The 4859-nt window shown below is 38.9% G+C and overlaps 1 long non-coding RNA gene across 1 annotated transcript in view; it reads left to right on the forward strand.

Annotated features, from left to right (window-relative positions):
* LOC110268182 overlaps positions 1–1815 on the forward strand; it is a 12956-nt gene extending 11141 nt beyond the window's left edge. Inside the window, exons 2-4 of the long non-coding RNA XR_002356287.1 lie at positions 1117–1122; positions 1361–1480; positions 1554–1815. This is a non-coding gene — a long non-coding RNA (uncharacterized LOC110268182). The remainder of the gene's footprint in view (positions 1–1116; positions 1123–1360; positions 1481–1553) is intronic.

The following is a 4859-nucleotide window of genomic DNA, read 5'->3' on the forward strand; positions in this document are numbered from 1 at the left end:
TAGGTGTTAATGTGGCTATTTATTTACTCTTTTATTTATTAAATTTGTATAAAAATAATAAAAACAGAATTAGTTATTATGACAAATTACTTATAATCTAATTAAGGGATTTTGAGTCAAATCCTGAAAATAATTAGCCAAAAAAAAAATTTTGTTTTTATATATTATGTAAGACCCAAAACTTTTGAAAAGTCTTATTATGATCAAGTCTCAAATCATATAGTTATTTATAGCCTTATTTTCGGAAATCATTTTATTAAAGATAATTAAGGCAAGTTTTGATTTATTGAATTTGAGACGAGTTATGATTTTTATCCAATTTTATAATTATTGGGTTATTTTCTATATTCAGATTATGAATTTGGCAGTTATGAAATAAGAGGGGTTTTACATGATTTGGATTAAATAATTAATATTTTAAATATTAATACTGCTATTTTGGAAAATAGAGAAATTAATTATATTATTTCTAATTTTTAGATTTGGACATTTTATTGAAAATAAAGTGTGAAATTGATGAGCAAATAGTATTTTATGCACTATTATTGTTGAATTAGAATTTATTTCTAATTACTACATTATACCTATTTTTAAGTGAAATTACTAAAATGCCCTTAACCCTAATTTTTGAAAATGAATCCTAACCCTGAAAAACCCTACCCGGTTCCCCTGAACCCAACACACACACGCACCTAACACTACATCAGCAACAGCTGCTACCAGAAGAAACAAAAGAGAGAAAAGGGCCAGGAGGAAACAGGGAACGCAGAGGGAAGCAGGGGAGGAAGAGAGGCGCGGGCTGGCGCCGGCAGACCTCACCGTCACTGCCGAGCTGCTCGCCGCTCGCCGCCATCACGAGGACCAGAACCGAGCAAGGGGGAAGAAGCCACGCGGCAGAGGAGAGAAGAAGGGGAGCTCACGGCATTGCCGCCACCCATGGAGCCACGGGCTGCGCCCAGTTGCCGTCGGGGTCACCGCGTCTTCGTCCCGTTCCTGGAGCCAGCAGTTGCGCCTCTGTCACGCAAGGAGGAGTGCGACCCACCGCGCAGAGCTGCGCCGCCATGTGCTATCGCCGTCGCCTCGGATTGATGCCGCCGTCGAGCTTCGAGGAGAGAGAAGGAGGTTGCGGGGAGGATGAGGCACGATGGTGGTTTGTTCTGCCACCCCTACTGCCATCGCCGTCAGGAACGGCCACCAAAGCCGCCACGAAGGATAGCGAGAGGCAGAGAGCTCGCGGTGGGGGAATGGTCAGGCGCCGTTGTGCTATGGAGCAGAGTGAGCCACGCCGGCGCTGTTAGAGGTCTCACCGCCGCCGGAAAAGGGTTCAGGCCTCCGTAGGTGTCGCTTTCGGAGGGGTAAGCTGCGCCTCTGTGTTTCTGACCGCCGGGAGTGGTTATGTGGCTTCCAGGATCACCGCCGGAGCTCCAGGATGAGTTTCTACCACTTGAGACCCTGCTGCCGTCGCTGGAAAAGTTTGTCGGTAAGGGTTTTAATTGTGGTTTCTGTCCTTTTTGAATTCCGAAGATATTATAGTCACTGCGTGTTGGTTCCAGTTGTCGTGATCGGAATTTGTCGCCGCTGCCGCTTGAGGTGGCTGCTGAGTTGCCGCTGAACCGGCTCGAAGACCGTCGCTGTTTCGGTTCAGCCGTTCCTTCTTCAGTTCGGTAAGCGTTTCGATTTGAAAGCCCTTTCGTTACTGTTCTGTAATCTCACGCTGAGGTTTATGGCGTTAATTGCTATAAGATTGAGTTTTGGTTGTTGTATGTTGCGATTAGAGTTGTTGAGACTGTTGCGAAAGTGGCTTGGAGCTGAGGTTTTGGTTGCCGTCAGTTCGGGTTGAGGCAGAAAGGACTCTGTGAGGCGTTTGAGTTATGGAATTGTGTTTTGAGGTAGGGGCGCTTTCCAAAAACTATATTCTTATATATTGGAATTATTACATATGGATACTGTTGTGAGATATTGTGTATTTGGTGATTGTATCTGCCTTATGTGTCATTTGATTGACTCGAGTGATTATGGATGTTGGTTTGGTTGAATTGTTGTGCGACTTTGTGAAATGTAATGTTTTGAAGTTGATTCTTTAAAAGATTTGAAATCGGAGTTTAATCCGTTGAGGATTGGTTTGAATTGAGTCAATTATTTTGATGATGTGAAAAATAGAATACACTCTTGAATTCAGCCTGGCTTGCTTTAAATGATCTGGTTTTTGATAAATGATTGTTACTGAACCGTTTCTTTAAAGCTTTGGAAATGAGTCTATTCGGCTGATAACGATTTGATTTTTGAAACGGTTTCCTTGAAATATGGAATTGAGATGACTGTTGGATTTGGCTTGCCTTGAACTGATTTTGGAATTCGGGCTGTTGGAAAAGGATTGTGGAATGGTTTTGTTGGGACCCGAACCGGGTGGCAAAGTCTAAGTTTTAGGGGAGATGCTGCCGGAATTTCTATAAAATCTGAGTCTTTATTAAAATGTTGTTTGGAAAAATGATGAGTTAAAGACTTCTACTATTTTATTTGAATTATCAAGAAAAGGATGATTCATGCTTTTGAAATGAATTATTAAAGAGGAAATTGTGATTTAGTCTTACTTCTTAAGAAAGGTTGTATCTCTTTCAGGAGAAAGTTATTTAGATGAAACTTATGTTTTAAAGCTGTTTTAAATGTGACAAGGACAATGCCTTTGAATTTGACTTGAGGGTTTCAATTAAAGGAGTTTTAATGATTTTGAAAGGACCTGAATGTTTATTGATAAGTTTTATTTTGAAATGTTTTGAGAAAGGTTTTAAGTACTCTTTGAATTCTGAATTCTTGCAAGACTAAAGCAATTTTGAACAATTGAAACGTTCTAGAATTTATCATGGGGGTTGAAGTTGGTTTTTGCCTAAGTAAAGGAAACAGCTTTGAAAGAAGTAAATGATTACATGACTCGGTTTGGCTTAGATCCTATTTTCCTACTCAAATCGGAAAGCCAATGTTTTAATGATTTTAAATGAATTTGGTGAAGTGAGTTATGTTATTCTCCCCTAAAGACTTGGGACTCTGCCGAGAAACTTTGTTATAAAATCCTATTGTTGGATGGATGATTTTGAATATTTCAAAATGAATCTTTAACTTTCCATGGTTATGGAGGTTTTGAAAAGAGGATGAGATTGAATGCATGTTTATGCTGAATCATTGATAAATGTGAATGTTGCACTTCCACCATCGGAGATGAGGGTTTCCCTGGGAGGAAGCAGTGGCTAGCCACCACATGCTCCAGGTTGAGACTCGAAGCTCTTGTGACCCTATGTCGTAAGTGTGGTCGGGCACTGTGAAAGGCCCGGATGAGCTCGCCCCCATAAATATTCACCAGTGAAGGTGATGGATATGGATCATGATTATGATCAAGTTTATATTGAGTATAACTCGAGTTGGGGATGCGCGATAGAGGGACAGTCCAATGGTTAGCTACCAGGACTTGTCGGGTTGGCTCTATAACCGACAGATGATATCATCAGCCACTAGGGACAGGCATGCATCATATGCATCTATGTGACATTATTTGGGTGTGCATATTATACTTAGTTTGCCTATGTGAATAATTGGTAATTGTTCTACTTGCAATAACTGTTTGTTTGTGCTTGCATCTTCCTATTTGTGTTTGCTACTGGGACTCTGTTGGACTGTGGTGATTGGTTGATGGTTGGATTGTTTGGGCCTAGGGCTGTGGTTGAATTGAGATGGACCGATGGTTGATTTCGGTTTTGTGGTTATGGTTTGGAAATGTATGAAAGGCTATTTTGGTTCAATATAGATAAACCTTTTTGAAAGGCTTTTGATGTTTTTGAGAATTGAACGGTTCTTCTTTCAGAAAGATTTTTAGACTTTACTTTTATTGTAAACCGTTGTTTTTGAAAAGGAGGCATAAGACGGTTATTAATCACTAGTACGATTTATCTTCACGTATCCTATTACAGTAATTCCCAAAAACCCTCTACTGAGAACCCTTTCAAGGATGATGTTCTCACCCCCCTATAATTTTTTCCCTTTCAGGATATGGGCGCAGAAGTCACGAAGAGTTTATTTAGTTGTTGTTGAAATACTCTGTATTGCTTTAGACTATTATCTGTACCCTCGCCTTTATCTTGAGATATTCTGTAAGAGGGATAGGAATTGTATTGTCTAATGCTTGTAATATTACTTATATTATATATGTGTATATATATGGATGTACTCCTTATGAGCTTTTGTAAGTTGTATGGTATTCTGTTAATGTACGTTATCGAACGAAAGTATTCTCTTTGGATCGGTATTGCGGTTTAAAATTTTAAACAGGCTCATATTTTAGTATTAAATAGTATAAGTGTCGTCGTAATGTCCGAGCTATCAGAGTTGCGCAGCTGGAAGCGTGAGCTTTGGTAGTTAGGGTATTACATTATATATATAAAAAGATGGTAGTTTAGGAAAGAAATTTGTACAAATAACTCTTTCTAATTTTCATATTCTATTATATATAATATAAATACGGATGTTTGATAAAAATTATATTATTGTATTTTTGTCCGTACTATTAAAATTTTTTGGGTTCGTTATTATCTGTTTTTATCCAGATCTAATTTATCATCATTCATTGTCTTTTGGTGGTTCACAACTATCACTATGGCAGTGGATCAAGGCGTAATGATAATGAAGGTGAGGTAGCAAAATCGCCCTACGTTGTTAGCAAGAGTGCAATATTTGGCGATCGAAATAGAGTATAGGAGGCGACGGCGAAATAGATATAACATTAGATCTTGGCTTGAGTAGAGAAAAATACATGACGGCGGAAGAGATTATAATTTAAAAGTTTTTTTTAGGTAAAAGAGTATTATAAGATT

Source organism: Arachis ipaensis, chromosome B10 (genome assembly GCF_000816755.2).
Source record: "Arachis ipaensis cultivar K30076 chromosome B10, Araip1.1, whole genome shotgun sequence".
NCBI classification, from domain to species: domain Eukaryota; kingdom Viridiplantae; phylum Streptophyta; class Magnoliopsida; order Fabales; family Fabaceae; genus Arachis; species Arachis ipaensis.